At 53.7% G+C, this 12,500-nt stretch overlaps 1 long non-coding RNA gene across 1 annotated transcript; it reads right to left on the bottom strand.

The window, feature by feature from the left end:
* Positions 1 to 5,776: 5,776 nt before the first annotated feature.
* Positions 5,777 to 10,918, bottom strand: LOC149124298 (uncharacterized). The gene is made up of 3 exons (XR_016215158.1): positions 10,632 to 10,918; positions 7,052 to 7,352; positions 5,777 to 6,077 (listed from the first exon to the last, which is right to left on the bottom strand). It is a non-coding gene; the product is annotated as an uncharacterized LOC149124298 (long non-coding RNA).
* Between the last annotated feature and the right edge of the window lie 1,582 nt (positions 10,919 to 12,500).

The raw sequence follows: 12,500 nt of genomic DNA, 5'->3' as shown, positions 1-12,500 counted from the left end.
GGATCCTAAGAGGGAAAATAATTCCTTGTGTAGCCACGCATGCAACCGCGTCATCACACTCCTGGGTACCAATGCAAGAGGAGTGAGGGTACATGTCCACCCAACACTTGTCCACTAAGGTTCGTGGCAGCTCCACATCCCCACAGCTCAAATTCACAATCCTCTGAATGTTCGCAAACAGGCATCGGGATGAACAAATTGTAGTCCATCAACACTCAGCAGTACTGATGACTGAAAATGACAACATAGATGGAGCTCAAATAATTGTACCAAGTGGAAGAGCCAGACAGAAACAAGTGGGTGCCACACGAGTCTGCTTTAGATAACATTCTACAAAAGACAGGGCACCTGCTTGTCAAAAATCGTGCATTGAACGCAGGTGCACGTAATTATACAAAGTCAGTCCTCAACAAAGATGATCTTTTAAAAAAAAGACTCATTTTATGTTTCTGAAAGGCAGAGTGACAGAGAGAGAGGCAGAGAGAGAGAGAGAGAGAGAGAGAGAGATCTTCCATCTTCTGGCTCGCTCCCCAAATGGCCCCAGTGGCTGGGGCTGGGCCAGGTCAAAGCCAGCTACTTCTGGGTGTCCTATGTGGGTGGCAGGGGCCCAAGTACTCTGCTTTCCTAGGCAAGTTGCCAGGGCGCTGGGTAGGAAGTAAAGCAAGTGGGACTTGAACCAGTGCTCCCATATTAGACGCTGGTACCACAAGAAGCAGGTGGGGGGCTTAACCCACCGCACCACAATGCTGGCCCCCCACAGTTGATTTTAAATTACCGGCTAAACGCTCCTGAGAAAGCAGCAGGAGATGACCCAAGAGCTCTTGTGAGGAGTCAGATGGGTTAGCAGGTAGTCGGGTGAGTACCAATGGGATTTGGGGTGTAAAATATTTGCTCCCTCCCCCCAAGAACAAACAGGCCGCCCTGCTTCCTTCTGAATCTCCAATTTTACCTTCAGAATAGCAAGGGAGCTCTTCTTCCTGAGCTTACTGTGAAAACAAGTTATCCACCCCACCTTCTTTTTTTTCTTTTAAGATTTATTTTATTTATTTGAAAGACAGAGTTACAGAAAGGTAGAGACCGAGAATAGAGGTCTTCCATCCGCTGGTTCACTCCCCAGATGGCTGCAACAGCCAGAGCTGCACCGATTCGAAGCCAGGAGCCAGGAGCCTCCTCCAGGTCTCCCACATGGGTGCAGGGGCCCAAGGACCTGGGCCATCCTCCACTGCCTTCCCAGGCCACAGCAGAGAGCTGGATTGGAAGAGGAGCAGCCGGGACTAGAACCGGCGCCCATATGGGATGCTGGCGCTTCAGGCCAGGGCGTTAACCCACTGTGCCACAGTACCAGCCTCTATTCCACCCTTCTGGATGGTTTTTTTTTGTTTGTTTGTTTCATCATGGACAGGCCAGACAGGATGGAGAATTGTAAATCAGGTCTTTTGATGGGTTTTGTCCCCACCTGGTAACTGAATGCCAATCTGATTGTCAAGTTTTTTTCCTTAGAAATTGCACTTTTTTTTTTTTAGATTTATTTGAAAGTCAGAGTTACACTGAGAAATGAGAGGCAGAGAGAAGAGAGAGGTCTTCCATCTGCTGTTTCATTCCCCAGTTGGCCACAACGGCCAGAGCTGTGCCGATCTGAAGCCAGGAACCAGGAGCTTCTTCTGGGTCTCCCACATGGGTGCAGGGGCCCAAGGACTTGGGTCATCTTCTACTGCTTTCCCAGGCCATAGCAGAGAGCTAGATGGGAAACAGAGCAGCCAGGACTCAAATTGGTGCCCATATGGGATGCCGGTGCTATAGACCAGGGCTTTACCTGCTACCCTACAGCACTGGCCCCAGAAATTGTGCTTAAAAACCCCAGTGCCATGGGGTCCTCTGGGTTTTTTCCTCTCCATGCTGCTCTGGCTGGAGGTCTTTGACTCTAATAAATCTTTTTAAATCTCTCTGTTGTCTGCTTTGAAATTCTTCTTCCATGTGAGACAAGAACCAAGGTAATAATTTTTTTGCCACCATTTTTCCATAACATTTAGGCCCCTGCACCCATATGGGAGACCCAGAAGTACCTCTGAGCTCCTGGCTGCAGCCTGGCCCAACCCTAACAGTTGTGGACATTTGGGGTCTGAACCAGCGATGGAAGATTTCTTTCTGTCTCTGTGTCTGTGTCTCTGTCTCTCCCTGCAACATTGCCTTTTAAATAAATAAATAAATAAATAAATAAATAAATAAATAAATAACGAACCATTGGGCAACTTGTTCTTTTTGTTAAAATAGCAGCAGTGGGGATGAGGGGCAGATTATCTCGGATCTTTGTCTTACATGGAAGAATTCCCATGGGGACATGGCAGAGAGAAAAGCAAGATTTATATAAGTCAGAGCCTCCTGCTGAAGCGGCCAGGATGTGAGCTCCAAAATCGGCCAAACCCGAAGGGGCTGGTGATAGTGTGTTTTTTTTGTTTGTTTGTTTGTTTGTGTTTTTTTTTGTTTGTTTGATTTTTAGGGGGGAAATAATAGTGGGGTTTTTAAGCACAATTTTTTGGGGAAAAGCTGAGTTACAAGGCAGGGACAAAACCAATCCAAAGACCTGATTTGTAATCTTTTTGCCCTGTCTGGTTTGCTCCAGAGAAAATAAGAGAGCCATCGGGGGAGGGTGGGAGAGGAAACTTGTCCACTGTACAGGGAGAGCTCAGCAGAGAGGATGCAGCCGGACTCAGCACTCTGAACTTGCTGAAGACACTTTTGGGGGAAGCAAGCACTTTGCACCCTCTTGGGGTTGGAGGGGGGACTCTCCTTCCTCATTTTCCACTGGGGCCAACCTGACTGCCTTTAACCCATCTGACCCCTCACATGCTCTGGGCCTCGGTTTCCTCCTCCGTAGGTGGCTATAATCTGAAGACTAGAGAGAGTGTGTGCAAACCCTGAGCAGCGTGCCTTGCACATGGGTGTACACAACTGTACTGGTTTGTGATCCTGGGTGCTTTTCACTGAACTATAAATGGCAATAGAGTAGCTGCTCGTGTTCATTCATCCACTTGACAGCTACTTACTAAGCACGTACTACATTCCAGGCATTGTTCTAAGCACTTAATACACCAGGGAAAAAAACAGGCCGTGGCTTTGCCTTCTTGGTGTTTCCGTGCCGCGAGGGGAGACAAACACTAAATAATCAGGCAGCAAATTGGAGGTTCCCTGGTAAAGAGAAGAGAGAAGCGCTAAGAGGGAAGTCGAAGGGAATGGAAGGGAGCAGCAGGAAAGGCATTCAGGGCTCATGCAGGTGCCATGGGCATCTCTGGGGGAAACACGACCTGACCTCGGCTCTCCCATGCGGACAAGCGAGCAAGGTTTAAGGGGGCTCCAAGACAGGAAGAGGGACTGGAGAAATTTGTTTAAGTCGGGTCTTAAGCACAGTCAGAGGTGGAGACAAAGCCTGTCTGGCCTGCCCAGAATAAAACAAAAAGCCATCCAAAGGGTGAGATCTGTAACTTCTTTTTCTCGCGATAAAACTAGAATCTCAGAAGGCTGGGATTGGCACTTTTGTCTTGCTAAAGGTAGCTTCTGGGGAGAAGCAAGTGTCTTGTACCCTTTTAAAGGGGCTTGCCCATTTCCCATTGCAACAGGGAGCTGACCTGACTCCCTGCTGGTTCATCTACCTCCTCCCAGGCTTTGTTGGCAGAGATAAGTGGAATCGGTTCTTGACTTCCTGCAGGAGGGAATCCAGACGTGAGGCAGAGAGCAGAAGTCAGCAAGGGAGCAAGCTTAATACAGTCAGGACAACTGGCAGAATGGATGGAGCCCTCTCCAGACTGGATCAGAGAGAGAGAGAGAGTCCAGTCATTCAGACTGGGAAAGCGGGGTTACATCGCCTATTGGAAAGAATGCACCTGACAGTCCAGGGGGGCACCCAGGAAAACAGCTGGGAGCTGAGCACGGGTCTGTATTCAGACCGGAGTCCAACTTTTCCTGCATGTTTCTCCTTCCAACTCCTCCTTCCTGACAGTTTACTGAGTGTGAGGCAGGGCAAATTCCTCCCACGGTTTTACTCTCGCATTATCAGGCTGGGCAGCTCTCCCTCCCCCACTGCAGGGGACCATCCCCAGTGTGCTTTCCCCAGAGGAAGGGAGGGAGGTTTCACTACCCAGAAGACAAAGTGGCCCCTCCGTCGCAGGAGGGAGGACTCTCTGGGGGGAGTGTCCCCCGAGGGGAGCACGGGGACCCCCTGCAGAGTTATCAGGGAATAGGGGGGATGTGATACTGGAAAACACTGGGCTGGGCGTCCCAGCTTTGCTGTCCCCCCAGCTTCACGGGGAAAAGGCTCTCCTTGCCCAAACTCCAGCCCCGCTCCTCTGAACCCTTCCCAGCTGACCCTGGAGTCTGGGCTCCTGCGTGTGGCTGACATTTGTCCCACGTTAACAGGAGTCCTGCCAATCAACACAGTAGCCAAAACTCCCAGTCTGGATGTGTGAGCTCCCGCAGTATTTGATCCGGCTGCTCGCCCTGCCCTCCCCCGGGTGGAGACTGACACCTTCCCCTCCCCCTCCCCCGCCCCCAGCAGGCCCCCAGCTAGAATCCCTGCAGGTCGGCTGCCCCAGAATCTCGCTAACCCCGATGTTTCCTCTTGGAATTTTCCACCTACCGATTGCCCCTCCACTCTGCGCCTTGGCTCTAAAGTCCCCACTTGCTTCTCAGAGTTGCAAGCTCAGCTCTCCCCGTCCTGCAGAACCCCCTCCGCAGTCACCCTCCCGGTGAAGTCTGCCTGAGCCGCCTTTAGATCCATTTTTAGAAAAAGGATGTGTGAGAACCCCAGGAAGGCACACTGGCCGAATCTGAACATCCACACTCAGAAGTCACCTCCGCTACCCACTGGTCGCTGTGACCTGGGGCCTGTCGCTTCCTACCTGCTGCAAGGTGACAACAGGCCCCTTTAACAGATGCTGAGAGGATTAAAGGAGGTGGGGATCTAGCATAATCCCCGGAGCACTAAATACCCCCTTTCTTTCCTGAGATGGTTAGAGAACATCCTCAGGGTTGGCTGGAGGAGTTGCTGCGGAACCCCAAAACTCGGGGTGGAACCCCAAAACTCGGGGTGGCAGAAAGATAGGTGTTCGCATGCAGAGGAAGGAGCGGCAGCTACCACTGGGCTTCTCGGCTTCCCGAGGGATTCCAGGCAGTGAGCCTTAGATTTCAGAAGATCAGCAGGAGATCAGGGCCTTGGGTGGGTCCACAGGGCATGTGGCCTTCCTTTGATGGGGCAGGGATACAGGCTCCAGTCAGTCTGTCTCCAAGGGCAGATAGGGTATTAGTTTATTTGATCAAGTGCCTGCAAAAGCTCTCCACTAGAGGCTAGCGTTGAGATGTTAACTACAGGGGCCACTGGCGTCTTTGTGATGGCCGGGTCACTCCCTGGACTTAAGGAGTTGATCTTCACAGAGGAACTGCAGGCTGAGGGAGAGATCCTGGGGCCTGATAAAGTCTGCAAGGCCTTAGGGGTCAGGACTGGGCTTCAAGACCCCATTGAGATCCACGGAGACCCATTCATGGTTGTCCTCCCTCTGGGCACCCAAAGCTCCACCTACTGGGCTCCTCTCTGCCTGTCTCTGAGTCCCTCTTTAGCAGGGGCATGGTAAACAGGTGATTTTACATTCCTGGTCAATGATTGACAGAAATGGAGGCTGGTATCTCACCCCGTTTCTAAGCACTCTGCCAACCACACATCTGTGAGCAATCTACCGGGTCCCTGGTTGTCAGAGTAGGGGCTCCCTGGGGAGACCCAGGGAAAAGAGCATTTCCCAAACATTTTAATTCCAAGCGGAGTTCATTAGTTTGGATCCCATTACAATAAATTATCACCCAGTGCTCTGCATCCTAACAAAACGGACCATGCCTGGACGAGAGCCCCTTGTTGAAGGACTTGGCTGAAACAGCACACTGCTTCCCAACCAGACCCATTACTTCCCCCCAAGAGATAGCGCCCCCTAGTGGAAGGGAGAATGAAGAGGCCGGGTCTCATTTGCTCAGAATACCGACGTCATCACTGTCTCAGGCAAGCGGGATCCTGGCAGCTGCTTGCGCAGGACAGAGATCTGTCAAAGAATAATGTTGAGAAGATTAAAAAAAAAAAAAAAAAAAAAAAAGCCTGGTTCTTAAACTAATAGGGAATTAACACACATTAAGCATTCGCTTAACGCATTCCTGGGAGAACCAGCAGTGTGGTGGAGCTCCTTCGAGAAGCATCTGCCAGCTGGGGGTTCCTGGTGCCTGGGAGGGTGTGGCTGATGGAGGCGTTGATTTGTTGCAGGTTTAAGTCAGAAACAAATCGGGCTACAGTCCTTCAGGGCCACAGGGCCATGGCCTTGGGCCTCCCAGTGACTTTTACCAGGACACACCCTCACGTGCGACTTGGTGGCCCCAGGCCCAAGCAGTGAACAGCTGAAGCAGGCCAAGGCGCAGTCCCCGTGGAGAATTAAGTAATCCTCGGGCGGGTCTGGCCAGCACCGCCCTAATCCGGTGCTGAAAGAGCTGCATTCTTCCTCTGCACCGTATTTCTCGGTTTGGAGAGGTTTCCCTTAGCAGTTCTGCCTGCGGCATGGCCTGCAGGATCCCGCCTGGCTCCTCCCTCTGTCCCCCTGCCCCCCACATGCTGCCTGGTAACTCTGTCCTCCGGTGACAAGTGACAAGTTGCCTCCCAACGCAGCCACTAGGGCAGCTTCCTTTGTCTGGAGTCACAGCTCCCTCCCCCCCCCCCAAGCTCTTGTAGTCTCAATGCCCTGGCGAGGGCACTCCTTTGCATCCTTGGCCGCTGCAGGTTGGGCTACCTGGCTGCGACCTTGACTCCCTGGCAGCTTCGGCGCTGCGTTTTCCTAACCAGAGCCTCCCCAAGAGGGAAGGGGAGTGGGGAATGGAGGGCTGTGGCCCCCTTGGCTCTGCAGGACACAGAACCTCTGCTCTAGGGCTCTCGTGCCCAGCTTGGCCGGCAGCCTGGCTGCACTGGCTGCACTCCAGGTCACTTCGATGCCAAACCAGCGGCTGCAGGCCCAGGGCTGTGGGCCGCGCTCACCTCTCACACACATTTTGCTTGGCTCTCCGAAAGCTTCTCCACCGTCTTCAGTTCATTGTCAACATGCACGGTTTAATCAGCCGGAATTTCCAGTTCCTCTCTCCCGGAGCTCCTTAGGCCCAGGAGGCATGGCTCAGCTGCAGCCCAGGAGCAGCTAGCTGCCTTTGAAGATATCCAAGCTGGCCGGGACGCATCGCCACAGCCGGTTCTCCCGGTGGGTTCCCGACCCCTGGCCCAACTCAGACGCAGCTCTCTAGGCCTGCAGGCCGCATCTGAGGTTTCCACCTCTCCTCCGGAGTGTCTGAAAACCAAAGAGAAAGAAACATTATGGGGGCCGGAGGCCTTCGCTGTGGTGTAGCAGGTGATGCCAGCATCTCATATGGAGGCTGGTTCATGTCCTAGCTGTTTCATTTGCTATCCAGCTCCCTGTTAATGGCCTGGGAAAGCAGCAGAAGATGGCCCAAGTGCTTGAGCCCCTGCACCCATGTGGGAGACCTGGAGGAAGCTCCTGGCTCCTGGCTTCAGCCTGACCCATTGCTGGCTGTTGCAACCAGCTGGGAAGTGAACCAGCAGATGGAAGATCTCTCTCTCTTCTTCTCTGTAACTCTCTTTTTTTTTTTTTAAGATTTATTTATTTATCTGAAATTCAGAGTTACAGAAAGAGAGAAAGAGAGGCAGAAAGAGAGAGAGAAGGAGAGGCAGAGAGAGAGGTCTTCCATCCGATGGTTCACTCCCCAATTGGCCACAATGGCCTGAGCTGCGCCGATCTGAAGCCAGGAGCCAGGAGTGTCTTCCGGGTCTCCCACGTGGGTACAGGGGCCCAAGGACTTGGGCCATCTTCTACTGCTCTCCTAGGCCATAGCAGAGAGCGGGATCAGAAGTGGAGCAGCTGGGGCTTGAATCGGCGGCCATATGGGATGCCAGCCCCTGCAGGCAGTGGCTTTACCCACTACGCCCCAGCGCCGGCCCCTCTGTAACTCTTTCAAATAAATTAATTAATCTTAAAAAGAAAAAATAATGTAACTTTGGTTCCCCTACACATGCCTGGTCTACTCCCACATTAATAACGCCCCCTCCACTTCCGGAACTCCCTGGAATGGAGTCTCCAGGCTCTGGAAAGTGTGGTCTCTGAAGTCTTTGCCGCTGCCTGTCTCGGTTCCCTTCCACACGCGGCCTCTTGAGAAAGTCTTCTTGGCTGGAGCGGCAGACAACGCTACGCTCTCCTCGCGTCACTTCTCACTTCCGCAGCTGATAGAAACTCCAAAACCCATTCAGATCCCCTTTTTACTTTTACTTCCAGGAAGTTCAGAGCAGGGACTCCCACACAGGAAGTGTATTTTTTTTTTTAATTTGATAAGTGGAGAGAGAGATATTCCATCCACTGGTTCCCTCAAATGCCCACAATTGCCAAGGCTGGGCTGGGCCCAAGCCAGGAGCCAAGAAATCCATCCAGGTCTCCTGTGTGGGTGGCAAGACCCCAACTACTTGAGCCATCATTTGCCAACCTACAGTGTCTGCCTTAGCAGGAAGCTGGGATTAAGAACTGAGCCAGGCACTTTGACGTGGACACAGAAATCCTAACAGAGGTTTGTTTTTGTTGTTGTTGTTGTTTTGTTTTGTTTTGTTTTTAGATTTATTTATTTGAAAGGCAGAGGTGTGTGGGGTGGGAATCTTCTATCTCATGGATGGTTCACTTCACAATGGCCAAACTAGGAGCCAGGAGCATCTTCCTGGTCTCCCACGCGGGTACAGGGGCCCAAGTACTTGGGCCATCTTTCACTGCTTTCCCAGGCGCAGGAGCAGGGAGCTGGATTGGAAGCGGAGCAGCTGAGACTGAAACTGGCGCCCCCTATGGGACACCAACATCGCAGGTGGAGGGAGGCTTTACCCGCTACTCCGCAACACCCGCCCCTTAACAGGGGTCTTAACCGGCAGCCAACTGCCCACCTTGGGTGTACTATGGAAGTCTGTGTCCATGACCTCTGGGCCTGGCAGCCTCACAGGCCAATGGGCAAAGCATGGAGGTCTCACCTGCTCGCTCTGGGACTTGTGAGAAGAATTCGGGGGCAGGGCGCTCACCCCGGGCACACTCAAGAGACCCAGCTCACCGGGGCTGTGGCTGAGAAGGAGAAGACAGCCCGGGGTCTACGCCTCCTCCTCTAATAACCCGGGACTGCAGCGGCCACCCCACCCCCGCCCCGTGGCCCCTGAGCCACCTCCTTAAGGAACTGTTTGTGTTAGAGGCAGCAGAAGGCAGAACAGCCGGGAAGCGCCGTCGGTAGCCGGCGAGCGAGAACAGGGGCGATGTTGTTGGAGGTTTCTGAGCGGGCCAGCCCTGCACGCCGCAGCCAAGCTCCCGCTCCGCTTCCTCCCGCAGAACCCGGTGTCCCCGAGGGGCCGTGCGCGGCCGGGGGCTGCGAGCCCGGGGGTTTGGGGATTCGGCCGTGGCAGGAATTTCTTTTTGCTGGAGCGATGCCAAGGGAGGCTTCAGGCAAGAAGTCGCAGCGCAAGGAAAAGCGCACTCCTGGGCCGCGCCTCCAACCCCCTCCCCCACACGCACCTGGCGCCAAGCCCGCGGCGGCCCCCTCCCGTGCCAGCCAGGCAGTCCTCCAAGAGGCGCACAGGGGACAAAACCAGAGAGCCGGGAAGCCGGGAAACCGGGATTTCTTTATTGGCTTCCTGCGTTGGAGGGGAGGAAGAGGAAGAAGCAGCCAATGAAGAGAAGCCACAGGAAGCAGCTGCGCCGCCCACCCCCACCCCCACCCCCTGTTTGAGCAGCAGGGGGTCGTTCCATTCTGCTGACCTTGCTACCCTGAGCCAGCCTGTGGGAGTGCAACACCACAGGTGGATGCCCAGGGCAGTGGAGGGAGGATGAGGACAACTGCTTCGAGCCAGGAGTGCTTGCAATGCTGTCAGGCTCCCCTTGGGGGTGCCTGGGCTGGGTGCTGTTGCGTCTGCACTCCGTCCCCTCCCTCTGTCCTTAGGGACAGCCTTGACCCTGAGGAAGGCATTCTTCGGGCTACAGAGCTCAGCTTGCACGCAGGGCAGGCAGGAGAAACCCCCAGAAGCAGCTTGTGGAAGACTGGGGATGCTGCGATGGTGCAGGGAGCCATTCCCTGCTGTTCCCCAAGGCTCAATGCTGTTCCCTAGGGCTCCACGGTGGCTCTGTGCTCCCTCTGTCCACAACCACAACACACCCTGGATGCTTTGCTAAGGTCACGTCCCAGACGAAAACTCCTGCATGCCAATATTTGTTTCCAGGTCCATTTCTAGGAAATCCCACCAAGAGAATATCATTGTGCAGCTTTTTAGCAGGCACCCCTCTGGGCTCCCAGGGCAGTTGTGGGGCTCTCCCCCAGTCTGACGAAGCCCACCATCAGGGCACCGACAGGCAGGTCACCACGTGGTCTGCATCTCGCCCCTCCTCCCCCTCCCGTGCTGGGCATCTGCGCACTCCTAGGAGTCTTCAGAAAGTTTGCAGACAATGAGCATGGTCTCAATGTCTTTTGCACCAACATAAACTTGTCCCTTAGTCCCACAAACTTCTTGGACAGAGTCCCCGAGGCCTCCACCTACTCACCCACGCCCTCTCTCTTCTCAGCTTCAGGGGAAGACGGAGGAATCTGGTTTTGAGGCATGTCAGAAATTCCCCCATGAGCCTCTGCGGAGTGTGCACATTCCTAGGGATTCAGAGAGGGAGCAGGATGCAGCAGAAATCAGCACGGGCCTGGAGTATGGCTGCTTTGAGTTCAAATCCACCTCGGCCCCTGTAACTCCCGGGAGGCTGCAGCTGGCTCAGTTGCAAGGCAGCAGCCAGTGGGGAAGCCCAGCCAGGAGCAAACACACAGCTCCGGGGAGCACTGCCCATAGCCACAGCTGTTCTTGCAGGGTCAGTCCCTCTTGGCCCCTCCCCCAACCGCCTGCTGGGTTCCCTGCACAGTCACAGCCCAGCTGGGACCCGTGGACAGGAGTCTCTGCAGCTTGGTGGCACTCAGAACTGGGTCAAGCCCACACTGGCATGGATGCCCGCTGCTGCTGGGTGCCAGGATATAAACGTTAGCGTGAAAGGAAGTCAGCCGGCTCCCACCATGGTGACAAAGCTCACTGCCATCTGTTCCTCTCCTCCCTGGACTTCAGAGTGGGCACAGCCTGACCACTCCTCCTTGTCGTGTAAACTGATGCAAGAACACTCAGAAATCCCCCAAGGGCTCCAGGCCAGGTGAGGACCCCAGCCTGCCTTGCTCACTTCTTGACTAATGTGCCACGAAGCGAAATATTCATGGCTGTCCTGGGTTTCTTAGTGGTTTCAACCAGGTTGCAGCTGCCCCAGCTTTTCCAGGAGTGGGTTAAGCCACTGCTGAGGATGCCCACATCCTATTATGAGGGTGCCTAGGACCAAGTCCCGCCTCCGGTTCCAAGCCAGCCTCCTGCTAAGGCACACCCTGGGAGACAGCAGGTGATGGCTCGAGAACTTGAGTCCCTGCCATCCAGATAGGAGAGCAGGATGGAGTTCTTGGCTCCTGGCTTCAGTCTATTCCAGCCCTGTGGCAGGCATCTGCGGAGTGAACCAGTGGATGGAAAATCTCTCTCCCTGCTTTCAAATAAATTTAAAAAAAAAAAAAACTTAAAAGATATAAATTATGTTTTAATTGGGGCAGTGGGTTAAAGCCCTGGCCTGCAGCGCTGGCATCTCATATGGGTGTCAGTTCGATCCAGCTCTCTGCTATGACTTAGGAAAGCAGTAGAAGACGGTCCAAGTCCTTGGATCCCTGCGCCTGTGTGGGAGACTCAGAAGTTCCTGGCTCCTGGCTTCGGATCGGCTCAGCTCTGGCCATTGCGGCCATTTGGGGAGTGAACCAGTGGATGGAAGACCTGTCTGTCTGTCTGTCTGTCTGTCTGTCTCTCTCTCTCTCTGGCTCTACCTCTCTCTGTCACTCTGTCTTTCAAAAAAAAAAAAAAAAAGGGTATGGAGAGTTGCTGATTCAAATGTGAGTCACAGTCCTCCTTATCTAAGCACAAACGCCCTCACACCTCTGAAGTCAACCCAGGGAACTTGCTACTGCGACCTGTGGGAAAAAAGATGCGTGGCACCTAGAGCCCCTATCCTTGCTACTACAGGTACCTGGCCACCAGCCCAGCAAGGCTGCAGAATACACACGTACACACAGAACCACACCTTCCAGGTCACACACACACACATATTGGAGACCATGAAAAAAATAAAAGGTACACAAACAATTGAAGGTTAGAAATACTTAAAAAAAAAAAAAATACAGGGGCCAGCGCTGTGGCATAGCAGATAAAGGCGCCACCTGCAGTGCCATATGGGCGCAGCAGGTTAATGCCCTGGCCTCAAGCATCAGCATCTTATATGGGCACCGGTTCAAGTCCCAGCTGCTCCTCTTCCGATCCAGCTCTCTGCTGTGGCCTGGGAAAGCAGTAGAAGATG

This window comes from Oryctolagus cuniculus, chromosome 10 (assembly GCF_051225735.1).
Source record: "Oryctolagus cuniculus isolate XC-2025 breed Fujian yellow rabbit chromosome 10, ASM5122573v1, whole genome shotgun sequence".
Lineage (NCBI taxonomy): Eukaryota > Metazoa > Chordata > Mammalia > Lagomorpha > Leporidae > Oryctolagus > Oryctolagus cuniculus.
This window is presented reverse-complemented; position numbering and strand designations above follow the sequence as displayed.